The following is a 21,654-nucleotide window of genomic DNA, read 5'->3' as shown; positions in this document are numbered from 1 at the left end:
GTCGCCAGATTCTGAAAGATCATCTGGATGCGACAGCAACTAGCGATTTTATTGCAGTTGAAACTGCGGACGGCCGCATCCTCCCACTCTACAGGGTTTATGATTTAAAAATTCAAATAGAGGGAGACCATTGGTGTGATATTCTGTGATGAACTTACTAGTGACATCCTGTTGGCCGAAAAAGACTTGCCACCTGAGCACGTCCGTAAGCTCCCACATGGGGAAGATGTCATTTTGCCTTCCTTCTCTAATCTTGTTCCAGAAGCAGAAAAACAAGCCTATGATGTTGAATGGGCTTTAGCGCAGGCACCTGTGTTATACCGCAATCATGTAAGCTGGGCCAAGGACTCTCCTTGTCATGTAATTCCTATTAGGTCTACACCCCAGCCTCAGCCACAATATCCTGTTACACATGAAGCAAAAGCTCCAGTGAGGGAGATCCTCACTCAGCTCGAGTACCAGGGAGTAATTGAGCCCTCTACATCTGCAATGAATAACCCGTTATTCCCCACTGCAAAGCCAGACCATTCCTACAGAATAGTCATAGATTACAGACATTTAAATAGTCATACACATACATATGCTATACAAAACTCACATAGCACAGGACTAATAAACAATATAGTGCGTAAAAAATATAAAACAACGTTAGATATTTCTAATGGGTTTTTCTGCCAGAACTTAGCACATGAAAGTTGGGACCTGAGTGCATTTTCATTTGGCTCACAAAAACGCTTTTGTCGTTTACCCCAAGGCTATAAGAATAGCCCACGGCTATTTTCAGCCCGTGTAACATCAATATTACATGATATTGATCCCGAGGCGCTATCCTACTTGGATGGCATATATCTCACCGACGACGTCCTCAACATTCATCTTGTAAGGGTCGATCGGATCATTTTGTGATTTGAAACCTCGGTTACAAATTAAACTTTAAGAAAAGTAAGATTGCCTTTCTCAGTGTATTGTTCCTGGGATACGAGCTATCGAATGAGGGGAAAAGCCTGACCCCGCACTTTCTAGAGAAATGTGCACAATTGCATACTCCTAACACTCTCAAGAAACTACAGTCATTACTAGGTTTCTTCAACTTTGGCAGAACATATATTCCAGACTATGCACAGTGTATCAAGGTACTTTATGACTTGGTACAGCCAAACGTTTCTAGCAGACACTGGATAGTTGAACATACACGCATCCTTCGGGAATTGCAACAGGACATGCTAGAAGCTAAACACTTGCACACACGTGACAATAAAACAAATTTGGTCATTAGAATAATTGCTGGTGCCATTGGATTTACTTATGTCACCTTCAATGAAGGCGACACAGTACCCATAGCATATAAATGACATTTATACTCAAATGCAGAACAACGTTTTGCACCTACAGCAAAGATTCTGACTGCAGTTCAAATGGCTGTCATAAAGGAGAGGCCACTTGCCCAGGGAAAACGCATTATTGTTGTTACCCCTGTGCCAGCCTTAGAGGCTGTCACCAAAACAAGCGTTCCCAATGCTAAAGCATTACATACACGTTGGATTCAGTGGGCAACGTCTCTGACCGCCACTGATGTTGACTACATCTTTGATCCAAAACGTCAGACACAAGAGTATCTCCAGTATGAACAGGAGTACCCCACTCCTCTAAATATCTTGCCACTTGACAGATACCACACTGTCATTTATACTGATGGTTTAGCACAACCAGCTGTAGGTACTAAACATCAATACTCAGCTGATTGCGCAGCCGTGAGTGGAGTGATGGAGAATGGAGTTTTCCACCCTCACAACACCTACATGCAGACCCTAGGAGACTGCACAGCTCAGTTGGCTGAACGTAAAGCTTGTATATTAGCACTAGAACACACAGAGCCAGGATGCCTGACTTTAATAGTCTGTGACTAATACTACTGCATCCAGTCATACAATGATTATCTTAATCATTGGAAGCTAAACGGGTTTATAGATTCTAAAGGGAACACCATTAAACACAAGACATTGTGGGGGAGGGTGGCTGATCTTAAGGATAAGCTACTGTGTGTCCATGTAGTACATACATTGGGCCATCAACGTGTAGGAGTACACGTTCCAGGCAACACTTTGGCTAATGAAGCAGCCAAATCTGCAGTAGATACGGCTTCTGTGGCTGTTCAAAAACGAGACTGAATAATGAAATACTGGCTGCCGTGAAAGCTTCGGCTGAAGGCAAGCCCCTCTCGAAAGGATACCCTACAAATGATTCTTATCATATCAGTGTACAGAATGTTGCCTACGCAACAATTCCTGGGGTTGGAGATTGAGTGATCCCTAACGAAGACCAGAAATTAGATCTAGTAAAAGCAGCGCATGAGGGTGTCGCTTCTGCAATGCTGGTATTTCAGCCACGATATCACTCTTACAGAAACGAGTCTGGTGGCCTGGTCTATGCAGATGGACAACAAAGTACGTCCTTTGTTGTGACATTTGCCAGCAAATAAAGGGCTCCAATATCAAACGCCCAGCACAGACATCCCTCTTAGTGTCCTGCAGGCCACTACAATGTGTGTACCTGGACCATTGCAGTCCACTCCAACCTGATGGTGCATACAAATACATCTTAGTCGCTGTAGATTCTTGTTCTGGATTCCTGTGGGTATGGCCTTAGCAGTCGGCTAACGCTTGAACTGTTATAAAAGACTTGCTGATCTTCATCGGTACATATGTATTTGCAGCATTCCATTCTGACCAGGGCCCTGCATTTGCCTCTAAGGCATTCAGGGACACCATGGGAATGATGGGTGTTGAACTCCATTACTCCTCATCATACCATCCATAGGGAAATTTGGTCGTGGAGAGGCAGAATCGTGATCTAAAGCAGTCCTTAACAGCTCGAGTATTAGGTTCAGGCGGCAGTTGGCTTCATCACCTTTATGGGGTCCAGGGAGCACTGAATAATCTGCCAAGATGGTCCTTGGGAGTACGCACTCCTTATGAGGTTCTCTTTGGGATACCTATGTATGTCCCAGATCTTGATGGCTCTGGTTTGGTGGCAGCAGAAACTCCATTTGACATAAATGAACGTCTCACTATTTTACAGGAGCTTCAGGAATGTTGTGATGATAAATCATCTACCAGTGCTGCCACCTTAGGAATAAGGGATTTAGCAAAGATTTTGTCTGGCTGGATTCCTAAAGTTGGGGATCTGGTTCATGAGAAGATCGCTGTGAAGAAGGAATTTGGTCCATCATACTGAGCACCTGTCCCGGTCTTGGGAATTCAAGGTACCAGAACTGTCATCTTACCACCACTGCCTGGTTCCAGAATGAACAGATTCATTTCCATTGATGACATCAAACTACACCATGTGGCTGATCCTTCACAGTAGACCAAGAGGTCCCTTGGGTAGTTCCCGATCTCCTCTCACTACCCAACAGGACATACCTCTACATGGTAGGATGAACAACACTACTGCGGACTATGCAACAATGCCCAACACTGTCACAGATACCTCCTTGACAATGGGGAGGGCGGAAAACAAACTCTTGCTAGTTCCAGTTACCACTTCAATGACAACACCTGTCCAATATTTGGCTGTTTTCTACACAAATACTACACAGACTGATGACACCGTCTACCATGAGCCTCCACGTGAAGTGGACCAATGTACAAGTAATGCACAGGCTCCAGAATTTGCAGAGACTGCCTCTGGCTATTTCATAGACATTGATGATTTTTCTTCAGACTCATCCACTATTATGATTGACACTGTTTTGAAAACACGTAAGCCTTATCAATGGCTTAAAAAGAACTATTTAATTTACCCATGGAACTATTTATGGTTCTGTTTAACATTTACTGCATTTTTTTTTGGGGTTGGTTTTGTGACTGTTTTCTTTTTGCTTATAAATGGTCATTACATTCCTGAATGCTCCTCTGTTGAGCCTGTGGATGAAGTCTTAACTCCATATCATTCCTCACATAAGGTCCGAAGAGACTTGTCCCTTGTGAACATTTCAGCAATACCGATTTCTGATGGGATTGTGTGGGACAATGTTTCCTTTGATATATACGGGCCTACTGAGGTCATTCAAATTCCATATGTGTTCAAAATATCTATGACAGATGTGGTTACACCTGATGTTGTATCTGATGATTGGGATGTCCAAACAGTTGATTCCATGCTAACTGAAATGAAGGACTATTCCGTATTTGAAAGTGATGATGTATATGAGCATTCAATGAATTATGGGGAAATGTTCTGTTATAACAATTGGGGACATTACTACCTACACCATGCCACTAGACACAGGCCAGTATTGAACTACACACAGTGGGAACACTGTTCAACACCACCAGAGGGGAGCCCAAAGCACTATTCAAATACATTTACATATCTTACTGAGTCATATTATTTCAAGTTACCTCCGTCACAAATAAGGAAACTTTTGCTAGCTAACACAAAACTGATTTATTCAGATCCCTTTGTTTCCCGGCTCGCAGTTGAAGGTTACGAATACTGGAAGAGCACTATTGACTTAAAAAGTGTATGGGGAACACAAGATTGGCAAATACAGGGTCAGGAAGCTTTATTTAGAGCATGCCTGATTCCTGTGCAAATGATCTTTTTAAATGACACCGTTCAACAGACATCCTGTCTGGGGTTAGCAAAAATTAAAGGCATGAACACGTCCAGTATCCCCACACCGACGAAGTTTAATGATTGGCAATATTTCCTTAATATCACAGAGGAAATGCTAGATGCAATGGTTAAGGCTGATACCTATAATTCTTCCCTTTCCAGTCCTGGCGGGTGGTTAATATGGCCAACTGACACCAATAGGTGTTAAGCACGTGTTTTTAACTCTTCAGGGGGTTTTACAATTAACAGGCCAGACCCTCGCTTTGTATCGGGTCAACATACAGGTATAATTACACCATACAGTGTGGGTAAACTGTGCCAACAATGGGTACAGACTAACACGTTAGCCGCAGTTAAAAAACATCCTAACACTCTTGCTGAAGATGTAGATTTGCAGGATTTTCTGCTAGGTCCTAGGAAACAGCGCTCTAAACGGTTCCTATATGAGAAGTATAATGAGATCTGGAAACTTTTCACAGATAGAAGCTGCTGCACGTTTAAGGCAATTGGATAAGGAAAACTTAAAGAAGGCTTTAGCAGTTGTAGACAACGGCATGAACACTCTGTCCAACTGGATTTATTCACTATCCAACATTGTGTTGTCTGCTATTGATATCATTCAGACAGACTTGTCCCGTTTATATCATGGACAAACTCAGCTGTGTTCCCTCATGCAGCTAGGTTGGACATTACAGACACTGAAAAATGGCTGCATTCCATGGAAGTATATTAACAGTATTGAATTGTTCACTGCTTTTAATCTTTCCAGGGAACAGCAGACAATGGCTAAAGGGGAAGCTAGTTTCACCATGCTTCACACTGAAAAGTTAGATAAGTTGCCCTTCACGGTAGCAGAGAGTCCTTCAACAATTTGGCTCTTACATGGCATAATTAATTTGCCCATTTTGACCTTTCGTTTCTCGAATTGCTTGAAACATCTTGCAGTGGGCAGGTTCGAGCAACTAGGCGATAGCTATATTAAGGAAGAGTGGGAGCTGCCCTTTGATGATAAATATTTGAACGGCAAAACAGAGGTTTTTCTAAGTGAATGTGAGACCACTGTTAGTCATTCAATGATATGTAAGCAGGCGTCCCTTCAAAGCCTTTGCAATGCGGGGGTCGTGAACTTGGCCTGTTTTCTGAAGGGTACTCCCGTCCCTTTGATTCGACCGGTATTTCATGTACTTTCCAATGGAAGTCATGTGGTACTGAGCGATCAAAGTTGTTGCAGTATGCGACCAGGAATTGCCTACGCAATCTCGGTCTCGAAGATGTGTTGCGGCCATATTTTATTCCCCCCCACACGAGAGATAAAAGTATCTGACATGTGGTCCCACATAGATACTATTAATGTAAATTATGACAAGCTGAGCAGACTAAAGGCGTTATTGTTTCAAAAACAGGTCGTGTTGACATCCGCTAGAGAGACGTATGCTCTCCAGATAGCGAGATCATCAGCAGAGATACAATCCCCATTAAATAACAACTTCCCCAAGTACTTTGGAGAACTGGTATCCAGAATATTCAATGCTTCAAGCATTGCTGGGATTATCCATTTCTTTAAGGCTGTCGGGTCTGGATTCGTGTCCATCTTCCAGACTGTTTTTGAGTCAGCCATCCATTCACTCTTTTCAAGCGTGTTTGGCGGATTTCTGATTATTTTGGCATTGATTGGCGGACTACTACTGCTATTTCTTCTGATTCGCAGTGCTTGTTTCTTTCCAGCTACGCAGAGCAATGGAGCCGCTCCCACCAACTCAACTGTGCCGTGAACGCATGGTTCGGATCTTCGATGCCTCCTTGCTGGTGGAATTGGAGCATTATTGGTCATTGTCATTTTGGCCACTTCTCTGGTGTGTACAACCAGTTTTCCGCTGCGTGTGGTGCCTTTTAGAACACCTGCCCATGGTGTGTCTTGCTGTTGCACCACCATCTGCTGTGGACCAAGAACTGCTGATGTCCCCAATGAGGTTTAATTCACGGTCATGCCCCTTGAGACTAAGGCTGCTCCACGAGGCCACTTATGAGCCTTCAGTCCTGATATCTACTATGGACAATAGCACTGCTTCAGGTGGACCTGCAGAATAGACTGACATGCACTACTGCTCTGTGGAACTGTTGGCCCACCCGGTGATCGATTTAACATCTGATGATGTGGACTCATATTGAGGTCCTTGGTCGGTGACTTCAATGACACTCTTAGAGATCATGACTGTAGCAAATAATTTGATCAATTGGCTTGCCATTCCCGATTAAAAATATGCATTCAAATTGCCTTTACTTTGGCCTGCTGTGCTTGTCGTGGTTGACATTAACATTCTCTGTTTGTATTTTTAACTAATGTTTTTACTACCTTTTAACACATTTTTTAACGTTTTTAGCTAGTTTTTGTGCTTTTAGTTTTTAGTCCAGAGCAATTTTAGTGTTTGGATTCATTCACCTTCGTCATACTTGTTACGGCAATGGGGAGGGTGTAGTGAATCCTAGTTTGTTTTAATGGGATAACAGGAGTTAGCTTAGCCTTTGGATTGCAGACTCATGCCCCCGTCACCTAGTGACTTTTAACCTACTTAGCTTGCTCTGTCTTAACCCATTTAATTATTTAAATCTTCTAAGATGGCTGCCTTGTTTATAGTTAGGCCACTTGTTATGATTTGCATTATCAGTGCCACCGCGTTAAGGCGTCAAGATCAAGTGACAAAGACAAACAAACAGTAGGTGTTCACACTTAGGGACTTTCCCTCTCCATGCTTTTGAGGGAATTGTTTATATTAATTGCTGCCCCAAGCATGCCTGTTATCTATTGTTTGGGAACACACCTACTTCAGGGGTCCAAGTAGATCTGTATAAATACATCACACTTCAGATAGATAATCAGAGGGATTCCAACCAGAGGGCATCGCCACCATCGCTGATATCGATGCCTCGTGTCGTCTTGATGCTGACTCGGTCTTCGTGTGCCTGCGGAGTCTGAGATAGAGACGTCATTCCAAGGTAACAAGGGTTGGGGGCTCCTCTCATGGATATGGTATTGGCAGATTAGGTTTATCATACCCAGCTCTCCTTTAGGTAGGAGGTTAGGCCTATCATGATAGGGTATTAGGACATATTACACACTTTGGCCATATTAACCACCCGCCTATGCGGCCGCAATCCCGCCAGCCACATTACGACATCCCCGCTGGGCCGGCAGGCGGAAACAGAGTTTCTGCCCGCCAGCCCAGTGGGGATGTCGGCCGTAACATTGGAGCCGGCTCCTAATGGAGCCGGCGGTGTTGCGGCCATGCAACGGGTGCAGCTGCACCCATCGTGCTTTTCACTGTCTGCTGTGCAGACAGTGAAAAGGGGGGTGGGGCTGTGCCTGGGGCCCCTGCACTGCCCAGGGGCCCCGCAACTCCCCTTCCCGCTAGCCTTTCCATGGCGGTCTCTGCCGCCATGGACAGGCTGGCGGGAAGGGGAGCCGTAATCCCCTGGGCAGCGCTGCAAGCAGCGCTGCCCTGGCGGATTAAAACCGCCGGGACAACCATGGCGGGAAACCGCCGGGACAACCATGGCGGGAAACCGCCGGGACAACCATGGCGGGAAACCGCCGGTCCCGGCGGTGCGACCGCGGCGCTACTGCCGCGGTTGTAATGCGGCCAATTGTACCGCCAGCCTGTTGGCGGTACAATCGCCAAAACAGCCCTGGAGGTCTTTGACCGCCAGGGTTGTAATGAGGCCCTTTATGTCTTTTCATCTTATTGAAAGATGTTGGGGGTCTTTGTAATAATGAATTTTGTCTTTACAATTCTGTTTCTTGCACTGATCATTATCCTAATCATTGCAGCCCATGCAACTTATTGCAAATTGCAGTTGCGTTAAATAAAAACCATTTAAACTTTACTGCATCTTTGTTATTGCCTGTGTTTGGATGAGACATGGCATATCTGTGAGAAAGAGGTAATCTCCGTTTAACCACGACACTCCCTGAGATGTCATACTCTCGAGTCCATGCGTAAAGGCTGCCACAAATCACCTTTTACTGTTTGGGTTTTTGGTGAGGTGCTGCTAGTGAGCCGGAAGGGTTGGGACTGCAGCTGAGACTTCTTGTAGGATAGGCATAGTCGCCTACAAACATAAGTACTGTCATCCTTAAACCAGCAGTCTTGCCTAGAGCAAGAGTCCAAACTACGACAGTCTCTGACCATGGAAGCAGTCCACATGGCCCCTTCCTTGCCCCCAGGGACACCCCCTGCCACCCTCGCCCACCCCTGGTTAGTACAGGTAAGTAGAGGTAAGTAATTTTTTTTTTTTTGAAGTGGCATGGGGGGCCTAACTTTGGCCCACCTACATGCCACTGCACCCAATGACCATGCCTAGGGACGGAAGTCCCCTGGGCATGGCCATTGGGCAGGAGGGCATGCCTAAGACAGGAGTCATTTCAATGGGGGTTGTGTGTCAAAAAATTTCGCAAGTCCGGTTGGAGCCATGATTTTTTACTCTAACCTGACTTGCACCATTTATTGACGCATAACCCCCATTCATCTCTACTCATGCATTGCCCAGTTAGAGTCATTTTGTTTTTACTCTAACCAGGCCGCAGCGCTGGCTAACATCAATCCATAAATAAGTGGCACGCCTGGAGCGTTGGAATGGCGCTAGCCGGCGGTAATTGTTTTGACGCAAACCAGCGCTGGCGCTAGTTTGCGTCAAAAAGTATTAATATTGGCCCTGGTCTCCCAATTAGGAAGCCACTTTCAAAGCTGCAAAGGCATAGGGGTTATACTCAGCTCTCCTGGTTTGATGGGTGGGAATTGTTGAATGTCGGAAGGTGTATGAGTGGTGCATGAGCGGGGTCTATGAAAAAGAAAGTTGGATAAGCAGACTGATATCTGGCATAATTTGGTTTCATCTTGTAAAACCTGAAATGCCAGTCTGTTTTGACATACAGTCAATCATAATAAGCTCACCAGAAGCAGCAACCACAGTATTTTGGCTCATGCAGGCCCAGCCCAATGGGTGAGCATTTTAACATTTATAGCCCAGTGAATTGTGTAACTGTGGTCACTGATCATTCCTCATCTTTTTTCCCTATTGATATTGTTCTCACCTTTGATGAGGTAACTGGAGCTGTCACTAACAGTCCTGCTAATAAATCTCGAGTCAAACAGAGTCCCAGTGGATCTCTACAAGGTTAACCAACAATTTTGGGCACCGTTAATTTGTGCTAATTTTATAAACACAGCCTTTGAGACTGCTTTTCCGCACTCTTGGCACTCTGCCATCATTGTAGCCATTTTTAGGGAAAGCATGCAAATCCCAGTTGCTATCTCACTGTTAGATTCTGTATTGAAGATCATGGGCAGGATAGTGCTTGATCGACTAACAAACTAAGGGCCAGATGTAGGAAGCACTTTGCGAGTCGCAAACGGCAAAATTTGCCGTTTGCGACTCGCAAATGCCTGTTTCCTATGCAGAAATGCATTTTGCGAGTCGTTACCGACTCGCAAAATGCATTTCCGAATCGCAAATAGGAAGGGGTGTTCCCTTCCTATTTGCGATTCGCAATGGTATGCAATTCCATTTGTGACCGCTTATGCGGTCGCAAATGGAGTCGCAGTTACCATCCACTTGAAGTGGATGGTAACCTATTCGCAAACGGGAAGGGGTCCCCATGGGACCCCTTCCCCTTTGTGAATGGACCCCAAAATATTTTTTCAGGGCAGGGAGTGGTCCAAGGGACCACTCCCTGCCCTGAAAAAAACGAAACAAAAGGTTTCGGATTTTTTGAAATGCAGCTCGTTTTCCCTTAGGGAAAACGGGCTACATTTAAAAAAAAAAAAAAACCTGCTTTATTGAAAAGCAGGTCGCTAACATGGAGGCCTGCTGACTACAGCAGGCCTCCATGTTAGCGAGTGCCTATACTCGCTATGGGGCCGCAATTTGCGACCCACCTCATGAATATTCATGAGGTGGGTCATTGCGACCCCATAGCGAGTTGCAGTCGGTGTCTGAGACACCGTACTGCATAGCAATTTGCGAGTTGCAAATTGCGAGTCGGAAGGACTCGCAATTTGCAACTCGCAAATTGCTTCCTTCCTACATCTGGCCCTTAATGGATGAGAGTCATGTTTTATCAAGGGTGCAGTTTGGGCACTGTGCGGGTCTGGGTATGGTGGAACAATATATTAACTTACATCTTTTGATCAATAAATACACAGTCGCTAAGCGTAGTTCCATTTACCTGGCCTTCATGAATCTCTCCTGCTCTTTTGACAATGTTGTGAGATCAAAGTTGTGCGAAATTCTAGAATTCATTGGAACTGATAAGGGCATTATTAAATTTTTACATGACCTCCATTATGATTTTGAACCCTTTGAAGTCAGAAATGAGGTGAATGTACGGAGCTGTTTAAGCTAACAACACGGTTGTGACCATATTATTATATGCTAGTGACTCCATATACTGACGAGAACTTCTGATGAGCTTAAACCTTTGATGGATACTTTTGCTGATTTTATGGCCCATCTAGGGCCCATATTTATGCTTTCTGACGCAAAACTGCGCTAACGCAGTTTTGTGTCATTTTTATTAACGCAAGCTAGCGTAATTCCTTAGTGCCATCCGTGTGCCATATTTATAAAATGACGCTCGATGGCACTAACTAATGGTCAGTGTAAAAAAAATGACACTAACCCTTGCGCCCTGTGGTAAGGCTAAAGTACATTAATGTTGCAAAAGTTCTGCAAGCCCTTTTTGCGGCAAGTAAATACGTCGCAAACAGGTTAGCGCCATATTTACACTGCATTAGCATCAAAATAAAACACGCAGGAAAGAATGCAATTGCAACTGAAGATGGAAGCAGCAGGCCGGGAGAGACCCCAGGGAGATCCCATACGCCCAAGCACCAGCCAGTAGGATACACAGAAGACCGAGGAGAAGGAAAAGAAAAAGCAAAAGTGTCCACTCACTGAGGAGGAGCACGACATCCTTGTCAGAGAAGTGACGGAGCATCAACACCAGCTCTTCATCACCTCAAAATTGCCAATTGCTAGGAGACAGGCTAAATGGCAGCAAATAGTGGACAAAATCAACAGTGTGGCAGAGGTGAGGAGAACTGTCACTGAGTGCAAAAAGCGCTGGCATGAATGCAAGCGCAGAACTAAGGAGAAAAAGGTCAGGAACAGAAAGGCAGCACTGCAGACTGGAGGTGGAAGTTCTGCACCACAGAAGGACCTGGATGAGCTGGAAGAGATGGTTGCAGTGGTCATCCCGGAAGAGCTGGTCACAGGAACTCAAAGACAGGACAGCGCAGGCTAACAACCACTCCCACAAATGCAGGGAAAATTGCATGGGGGAAATAACTGCAATTTTACAAATGCCTGTAGGGAATGTATGTCGGAACGACGCCTGCCGGAACAACGAGTGCCTGAACAACGAGGTCGGAACAACGAACTCGTTGTTACAACTAATGCCTTTACCACTTTAGCCTGAACAACGATTTTTTGATGTAAAGGCATTCCTGGTAAAAGCATTAGTGATAGGCATCCATTGTTCCTGCATGCGTCCTCCCGACCCCCCCCCATCCCCGGCCCTAAACCTTAAACCCTGACCACCCACCCCCACCCCCCAAACCAGAAAATATCATGACCCCCCACCCCCGGCCCTAAACCTTAAACCCGACCACCCACCCCGCCCCCAAACCAGAAAATACCCCGACCCCCCACTCCCGGCCCTAAACCTAAAACCCTGACCCCCCCACCCCGCCCCACTTACCAGAAAATACCCCGACCCCCCACCCCCACCCCAAAACCTAAAACACCCCGACCCCCCACCCTGCCCCCCAAACCAGAAAATACCCGACCCCCAACCCCCGGCCCTAAACCTTAAACCCCAACCCCCCACCCGCCCCACTTACCAGAAAATACCCCCACCCCCACCCCGCCCCAAAACCTAAAACACCCCACCCCCCAAACCAGAAAATACCCGACCCCCCACCCCGGCCCTAAACCTTAAACCCCGACCCCCGACCCCCCACCCCCGCCCCACTTACCAGAAAATACCCCACCCCCCCCACCACCGCCCCAAAAGCTAAAACACCCTGACCCCCGCCCCCCCACCCACGCCCTAAACCTTAAACCCCGACCCCCCCACCCCGACCCACTTACCAGAAAATACCCCGACCCCCGCCCCAAAACCTAAAACACCCCAACCCCCCACCCCGCCCCAAACCAGAAAATACCCCGACCCCCCACCCCTGGCCCTAAACCTTCAACCCGACCCCCTACCACCACCCTACTTACCAGAAAATACCCCAACCCCCGTCCCAAAACCTAAAACACCCCGACCCCCCACCCCTGCCCCCCAAACCAGAAAATACCCCAACCCCCCACCCCGGCCCTAAACCTTAAACCCTGACCCCCCACCCCGCCCCACTTACCAGAAAATACCACAACCCCCCACACCTGCCACAAAACCTAAAACACCCCGACCCCCACCCCTGCCCCCCACTTACCAGAAAATACCCCCACCCCTGGCCCTAAACCTTAAACCCCGACCCCCCACCCCGCCCCCAAAACAGAAAATACCCTAACCCCCCACCCCTGGCCCTAACCTTTGACCCCGACCCCCTGCCCCACTTACCAGAAAATACCCTGACCCCCGGCCTTAAACCTTAAACCCCCACCCCACCCCACTTTCCAGAAAAAATCCGACCCCCCACCCCGCCCCAAAATCTAAAACCCCGACCCCCCGCCCCACTTTCCAGAAAATACCCCAACCCGCCCAAAAATCTAAAACCCCGACTCCCACCCCACTTACCAGAAAATACCCCAACCCCCCAACCCCACCCCAAAACCTAAATCACCCCGCCCCCCATCCCCCGCCTCCCCAGCCACACCCTAAACCTTAAACCCCGGCCCCCCGCCCCACTTACCAGAAAATACCCCGACCCCCCCCACCCAGCCCCAAAACCTAAAACACCCCGAACACCCACCCCGCCCCAAACCAGAAAATACCCCGACCCCCGGCTCTAAACCTTCAACCCCGACCCCCCACCACTGCCCCACTTACCAGAAAATACCCCAACCCCCCACCCCGCCCCAAAACCTAAAACACCCCGACCCCCCACCCCTGCCCCCCAAACCAGAAAATACCCTGACCCCCCACCCCGGCCCTAAACCTTAAACCCCGACCCCCCATCCCACCCCACTTACCAGAAAATACCCCAAGCCCCCACACCCGCCACAAAACTTAAAACACCCCGCCCCCCACCCCTGCCCCCAAACCAGAAAATACCCCGACCCCCTCACCCCAGCCCTAAACCTTAAACCCCGACCCCCCACCCCCACCCCACTTACCAGAAAATACCCCGACCCCCCACCCCCGGCCCTAAACCTTAAACCCCAACCCCCAACCCCCGCCCCCAAAACAGAAGATACCCCAACCCCCCACCCCCGGCCCTAAATCTTAAACCCCAACCTCCTGCCCCCGCCTCACTTACCAGAAAATACCCCAACCCCCCACCCCCGGCCCTAAACCTTAAACCCCGACCCCCACCCCACTTACCAGCTAAAACCCTGATCCCCCACCCCCGCCCCACTTACCAGAAAATACCCCCACCCCGCCCCAAAATCTAAAACCCCGACCCCCCACCCCCGCCCCACTTACCAGAAAATACCCCCACCCCACCCCAAAATCTAAACCCCCACCCCCGTCCCACTTACCTGAGTCCTCGCCTCGTCGCGTCGTCCGCGTCGTCCTCCTCAGCCGACTCCCTTGTTTGTGCCTTAACCACGCATGTGCGTTGTTCAGCACATGCGGGGTTCAGGCACAAAACAACGAAGTCGTGGTCAAGGAAAGCGTTGTTCTGCTTTTGTTAACCAGGACTTTGTTGTTTAGGAGTCGGCGGTGAGGCCATTTCCCGCCAGAAGGGGGAGGCACATATGACACACTCATTGCATGCTAAAGGATGGCCCTGATTCAAGATGCACCATCCCCACACAAGCAACACATGTACACACGCCTTGGTTGTGCTATGCACTCCAACATATACACAACCTAGACATACGCCAATCACCAGGGCTATACTCCAACATATACATATGCAACACATTGGCTGGAAGGGACAACCAATTTCTGTGCCTATGGCTGTGCCATCACAACACCCCTTGCATATTGTCAAGGCTCCTCTACCTATACAACCTAGACATCTGAGTCTAGGAAGAAAGTCAATACCAAAACATGACTTGCACATGTGCAGGAAGGGACACCACCCAGCACATATACAATTCACCCCCTCAAGGCAGCCACTCCTTCATCATGCTGCAACAATGCCTGTCTCAGTGCAGGGAGAACAAATATGTGCAGCTGCAGGGGCAATTGCAGGGCGGTCCTGCATCCCAGTAAACATGACACTCCCCTGCGTATCTAACCTGGTGCAGTGTTGAGCTACACATATTGATGCTGATCTGAACCGTGCCACTAGATAAAAATCTGCACTAAAGCTTGCAACCTGTAGAACACAACACATACAGGGTGAACCCACAATAACTCTGGCACAACTATATTACCCACATGGGAATGGGGAAACAATCAAACAAATACAACATATGGTCTATGTCTGTGAACAGTATGGTGCCCATTATGACATTGGTGGGCTGCGGATGACACCCGGGAAAGTCCAGCATTTTTAAAACCACCAGTGCGGTCTTCCCTCTGCGGTAGGCATCACAATATTCCTGCTGGTTCGGCAGGTGGAATACATGTTTCCGCTTGCCAGCTCTGTGGGAAAGTCACCACAACATTGTCGCTTCATTGTAATAGAGCCAGCACCAATGTTGGGGTGCGTTGGGAGTGACAGCTCACGCTGTGCTTTTTACTGCCCATAAATCAGGCAGTGGAAAGTGCAAAGGGGCTGCCCATGGGGACCTCTGCACTTCCCATGCCAGGTGCATGGGCAGTGCAGGTGCACCCAGTGGCCCTCCACACTCCATTACCACCAAACTTTGCTTGGAGATTGGACCGCCATGCAAAGGCTGGTGGAAAAGTGGGATCATAATATGAAGGGCAGCGCTGATTGCAGTGCTGGCCTGGTGTAATAAGACCAGAGGCATTGCCAGGCCATTTGTTGCCAGCAACCTGGCAGTGCCAGGCCATTGGACCGTGGGGCTTTCACCACGGTCCTGATGTGCCATCTGACTGCCGTTGTTGGCAGTGGTCCGATCAGCACAGTAAGTCTGGTGGTGATAGGACCGCCAGACTCGTAATGAGAGTCCGTGTGTGCATTTGTACAAGAGGGTGCAATCTCTCCATCAAACTAGCTAGAGGCCCTGATCAAAGTGGAAATGAAGGTGGCAGGCTCTGTACAAAATAGGGTGGGATCACACACTGTCATGTACAGAACACAGTTTTCCTAAAAAAGTCATACCCATCCTGGCCATCCTTGTGTTCACCCCTGTGCCAGTGATAAAATAGCTGTCCTGCCCCAACCTCACATTCCTTGCACCATAGTGCATGGATGGCTGCGTTGAGGGGGAGATTACTGTTGTGTAGGAAGGAGCGCCTTCCTGCACAACTAGAAAATGAAATGGCAATCTGCTAGATCCATGTGTGCTGTGGAATTTGGCACACATAGACAAAGCTAAACATGAGGAGGAATTAAAGCATACTGCATCATTGCGCCTAGGTAATGCCACTCCTGGGGTGGTGTTAGTTATTGGCACTGCCTCAGGTGCACAAAAACATGTAAATCTAGGGCAGCGTCAAAATGCAATGGGTGGGGTGTGGCCCGCGCACAGCAACAGCCATTGCACAGCCCTTCCAAACAAATTGATGCATAGTAAGGGGCTCTATTTACAAGGTGTCATCAAGCCACAATAAGGCCCATATTTCAACTTTTGTTGCGCCGCATTTGCATCATTTTGTTATGCAAAAGCGGAGCAAACATACAAAATATAATTGTATTTTGTAGGTTTGCACTACTTTTGTGTAAAAAAAATTACTCAAATGCAGTGCAAAAAAGTAAAAATATGGGCCTAAGTGGCTTAATGTCACCTTGCAAATATGACTCAGCCCATAGAGCCACCTGAGTGTTCTTTTACGTGACACTCAGGTGGTGATGAGGGCTCATAAAATTACAGTTTTTGGCCTGTAACTTGTCACTTAGCCTCCACTACCAAATAAATGATGTGTCTTGTCAACTGCCACAACAATGAAAGATTGATTTTACACTATCTCATTGCCGAGGATGATGGCTCTCCTGCCAACCTCCCTGTCCTGGTTTTCACTGATGACCTGGATGACCAGCTGACAACTATCAATCAACAGACTCTCCAGGATGTCCTAGGATCCCTCCAGACACCACATCCAGTTGCAAGGAGGACACAGAGGTGAGAAGTCTCCAAATGAACCACCCAACAACCAAAATATACCTCCTGCCAGTACTGACACAGCCGTGGACACCGAGGACCCAGAGACCTGCTTTCAGGGGACAGTGGTGGGAGTCCAGCCGGAGCTGGCCAAGAAGGTGAAGGTGGGGATGGAGACCATGGCAGGCATCCTAGAGGGTGTGCGGACATGCCTTGTTACAGCTAATGAAAACACAGCTGCCATCCGAGGCACACAGGCTGGAGTCCATTCAGGGGAAAGTGACCTCACTCAAGGAAGACATGGCTGCCTATAACCGCAAAGCTGAAGCTATATTTAAAAATCAGCAGTTCCTCCTTGCTACGGTAATGCCTTATGTCATACCACAAATGGCAGCTTTTGGGAGCTTGGACTCCACAACTTTATCTCGTGTTTGGCCCCCTCTATCTCTACACCAGCACCACAAATGGCACAGGAGGCACTACACACATCAGAGGATGAAGATGTGGAAGAAATTACTTTCAGTAGGAAAAGTACCCGGTAGCACCAGTCTATGCCACATGGACATTTTCTTCTTAGTTCTGGGGTTAAGATCATGCCAGTGTTGTCACAGTAGGAAATGTGCTCTCTTCAGCCACCCACTGTCGTCTTGTCTGCTATTAACTGTCACTGTCCTTTTACATACCAGTTGGCATTTTTCGGTTCCACCTCACTAATCAACACTACTCCTAAGCATGTCTCATGACATGTCCCTCAATCCTGGACTCTGATTGTGTCACACATCTATGAATTTCACAAATGGATTCTCGGAAATATTTAACTTTCACACTTCCAACTGCAAAAAACCACCTTGCACACATTTAGCATGTCTACGTTTTCTGTGATGCATCTCCTCAGCTAAATGATTGTACTGTCTGAATACATGTCAATGATTACAGAATAGCAGTACATGAGTGCAGGACTGGGGGGCACAAAGGTACACACAAGGATTATTACATGAGAAATGTGTATGAGAGTGTTGTCTGATAGAAGCAATTAACTGAGTGTAAAATTCAATTTGGGTCATATTTCACTTCCTTATGAGATACGGATGGCATGGTTGAGAGCCAAATCAATTGCAATATAGCTAGCTGGGAGTACCAGAACAACTCATTGGTGTGGTACAGAGCAGCCGCAGCCCGTCCTTTGGGGCTAAGGGGCCACGCCCCCTCACCTTTTGCCCCTCATGAACAGTGTCTGTTAGACTGAGCAAAGGTCAGCCTGACAGACACTCTTCATTTTCAGATCAAGCAGCCAGGAGCTAGACATGCACGATTTGCGTAGGCTCCTGGCTGCCTGAGCTGAACTTTGCTGGGCTGAAAAGGTCACAGCTCCTATGAGCATGACCTCCTCAGCTCAGCAAAGGTGCCTCGAGGCCCTCCCCCTCAGTGATGAGAGAACCGTCACCCATTGACTCTGGCCTGGGCGCTTCAGGTTTAAGCCCTAAGTGCCCAGGGAGAGTGTCAATCAGTGACACCTTGTCACAGAGTGGGGTGGGTTCAGCAGTCTCACTGACCCCATCTCACTCTGTGTTGAAGTTGGGACCTAAGGTCAGCCAATGAGGGTAGCCAGCAGTCCCAACCCTCCTGCGACCTTAGAGGCTGAGCTGAAGGTAAGTGTGTGTGTGTGTGTGTGTTTTTAAATGAATGGTGTGTGTGTTTTATGTATGCTTGAATGTTTGATAATCAGTGTTGTGAATGGATGTGCGTGTGCGCACGTGTGTGAATGAGTGAGTGTGAGTGTGTATGTGCGTCCCGCCCGCCCCCTCCCTCCTAAAATTACCAGTCACCACTGGTACAGAGGTAGATAACCTTATCAGTAATAGCCACCTGTCAGTTTGCTGGATACAGTTCCGAGTGTGCCTGTTGTCAGATATGTCACAGTTCCCAACATTGTAACTACAGGACCCCTACAATGACAGCTGAAGTACCAGACTTACCTGTCCAAGATAAAGTATATATAAGCATTATGAACGGTAGGTACACTGGAAGGCAGATGCATGCACTAGTAGACGTGATGTTGCAGCCAATGTCACAGCTCCTTTGTCAATTGTGGAAGCACATGGTAAATCAGGGATTTGAAGACAGGAAGGATTCCCTAGGCCATTCCCCCAATGTACCCACTGCACTCATGGGAAGACCCAGATACTCAAGCAACTTACACAAAATGTATGAAATTAATACCAAGATATATTACAAAAATATTTACCTTAGGATTACTTAATACCTACTCTATCCGAAACTAACCTATACTAATTATACTTAAAAAACAACTACAGCTATCTCACCTATGCATTGTCCCCACACCCTCCTTAAGAAACAAGATACAAGTATGACAATTACTATAACTACACATGTTCCAACTTATCCTATGGCCTAAACAAATACATATTGTTTTGTATTTTTTTGTATTTTTTATTTTTAATACACAAATTCCCCAACATGACCCCCACCTAACCCTCACCAATAAAAACATAAGAAGTAAAACCCACTCCCGCTATACTTACCCTAATACCTACCCTACACTAACCTAACACCAACTAGTTAAAACCCAACCTTAAAACAAATAAAACTTTTAAAAGGGAGGGGAAGGAACTAGGGGGTAGTCCACAACATTGATTGTTCATTTCTTGGCCTTTTTCATATTTTTTGTTATGTATTTCAACATTTTACGATTGTCGGAGGATTCCTCCTCCAACTTATCAAGCCTAATCAGGATGTTGTTGATGTCCCTATGAAGGTCCAGTTCAAATTGTGTGGGTCCTGATGCTGGTGGTGACAAGACTTGGGCCGGTGTGGTGACAGGTAGAGCAGATGTTGTTGGGGTGGGTACAGCTGTGAACCCCTGCATCCCTGAGGAGCTTGCTCCAGGTTTTTTTCCCCTGCATTCTGGGTCCCCCATGTGCAAATGCACGTCATTCACTGGAAGCTTTCTCCTGGTGGAAACCCCGGCCCATCCTGCGGTACCCCACTTCCACCTGTTGGATGTGGCGGTACCGTTCTGCCCTCCGCATGACATTGCGCCACTCCTCATTAGTCATGTTTACAGCTGAAATATGAGGACAAGCAAGCATCAGTATAAGCATTGGGTGGAGTAAGAACAGAAATGTAAAGTACGCTGCAACAGCAAGTAACACATACACTCCAAAACACATTCGTCAACAATGACTTCATCCTCTTCTATGTCTATTTCCAAACAGACATCACCAGTATCATGTACACGTCAGTGGGATGACGACAATCCATTGTTAATCAAAAGGGCCCAGACCTGATAGGAAAAAGTTTTTGACTGTGATCAACATTTGTGAGGATCACGTACCTCTACAATCTGGATTCCATGTCTCCCCGGGCATAAGGGGGGGCTGGGATGGCAATCCATCACCTCAATGCTCTGGTGATAAATCAAGTCCTGACCACCCTTTATGGAGTCAGGTTGTGGCTCTTATGATAGGAGGGCTGCTAACTACCAACCTGCAATTCTAAGGTTTGGTACATAAACAATCTTGTGTCCTGGTGTAAGACCTGGCCTGAGCATCCGTTACAAGGAGCCATGCAATTTCCCAGGATGTGCCCACACATACAACTGATGCAATGCTGGCAGGAGAAAGGTTGGGCAAAGCCTGAGCTGCACATCACAGTTGTCAACACATTACAGAACTGAAGCCCCCTACTCTGTGCTATGTTGTCCTACAGGCGTTAAACGGCACACACATGGTGGCTGTATGGATGCACTTAAGGCCACAGTGATTGGGTATCCTGAAAAATGTGACATAATTAGCACATGCATGTCAGGCATCCTTAGATTACCCGGTATACACACAGCATTAACATCATATGCATATGTGATGTGACCTATATCAGTCACAATTGTCATAGTGGCAGGACCATGTTGTGAAAACTGCTGACATCTGTTGTGGGAGAATCATAGACTTTTTCCCACAACCATCTGCGGTGGAGTTGTACACAAATTGTGTTCTCTACGGACTCTTGTGCAGCACATTATGGCTCCTTGCTGTACTAATAACTCATTATATCTGAAGGTTACTGAGGCACCTGTGGTGTCTGGGTCTCCTACATAATCCCCCTAAAGAGTTCAGCAGATAGAACCCACATCTGTACCATTTTGTCAACAAGTATACGCTATGTGTAGGACACAATGCTGACAATGGTGCTGTGACAAAGGGGGTGTCAAAATGCATGCAATGTACAGAGATAGGTGCTCTGTCAACTATGATGGGAGACATTGATGAGTAGGTGGTCAGCCATTACTATTCCTATTACACACAATTCCATGCCAGCAGCACACGTTGGCCCTTGAACTACATGCACCCATTATCATTGCACAACATTCCAACATACATTATGTCAACATCCATCCTCCAATGATATTTGTTCATTGGTCAGGCAAAAAAAGCTGTCATTGTTATTCCACACTTCTGACTGACTCACACCAAACCCTGGATTTGCTCACAGGATACACAATATGAAACTTACTGGATGCATCAAGATCTTCAAATCTTGCCACCTCTCCTATAGTGTAGGGGGCTGGTCCACCTGTAAGACATGAATGGAAAACATTCTGAGTTTCTTTTAACGAAGAACATAGTTCAGTTTTAAATTGTTAGGCTGAGTGAGGAAGTCATCCTAGTG

This window comes from Pleurodeles waltl, chromosome 1_2 (genome assembly GCF_031143425.1).
Source record: "Pleurodeles waltl isolate 20211129_DDA chromosome 1_2, aPleWal1.hap1.20221129, whole genome shotgun sequence".
Classification (NCBI taxonomy): Eukaryota; Metazoa; Chordata; class Amphibia; order Caudata; family Salamandridae; genus Pleurodeles; species Pleurodeles waltl.
The sequence above is the reverse complement of the archived record's forward strand: the minus strand, read 5'-3'. Positions refer to the sequence as shown.